This window comes from Trachymyrmex septentrionalis, unplaced genomic scaffold (assembly GCF_001594115.1).
Source record: "Trachymyrmex septentrionalis isolate Tsep2-gDNA-1 unplaced genomic scaffold, Tsep1.0 scaffold13, whole genome shotgun sequence".
NCBI classification, from domain to species: Eukaryota; Metazoa; Arthropoda; class Insecta; order Hymenoptera; family Formicidae; genus Trachymyrmex; species Trachymyrmex septentrionalis.
In genome coordinates, this window is record NW_017304438.1 from 1,073,158 (window position 1) to 1,073,529 (window position 372).

At 36.0% G+C, this 372-nt stretch overlaps 1 protein-coding gene across 2 annotated transcripts in view; it reads left to right on the forward strand.

The window, feature by feature from the left end:
• Positions 1-294: 294 nt before the first annotated feature.
• LOC108756724 (mitochondrial import inner membrane translocase subunit Tim23) overlaps positions 295-372 on the forward strand; it is a 4,240-nt gene continuing 4,162 nt past the window's right edge. For both annotated transcript variants that reach the window (XM_018500741.1, XM_018500740.1), the window contains exon 1: positions 295-329. The gene's annotated coding sequence lies outside the window, so the exon portion shown is untranslated. The remainder of the gene's footprint in view (positions 330-372) is intronic.

The window sequence follows — 372 nt, forward strand, 5'->3', positions numbered from 1 at the left end:
TTATTCGAAAACACTGCTTTAAAAAAATATGGCTGTAAATAATTTTTTAAATAAGCAACTATGTATTTTCTTTACACCAATTAATTCATCTCATTATTCTGTTCATAAAAGTATTATGCTTAAAAAATAATAGTTTAATTATGGATCACGCAATGATACCAACCTATGATATCAGTCATTTCCGACCCGGCATTCTCGCTTTTCGCATGGCCTCTCACTCTCTCGGTAGTGTTCGGCATATTCAGCCTCGTTCAATGCGTCGTGTCGTTTCGTACGTTCTTCATTCGAATCTCGTGTTACGACGGAGAGACACAGCTTTCAAATTGTTATACTAAAATGATAGACTTTCGCACTAATTCGGGAAAGGCTGAC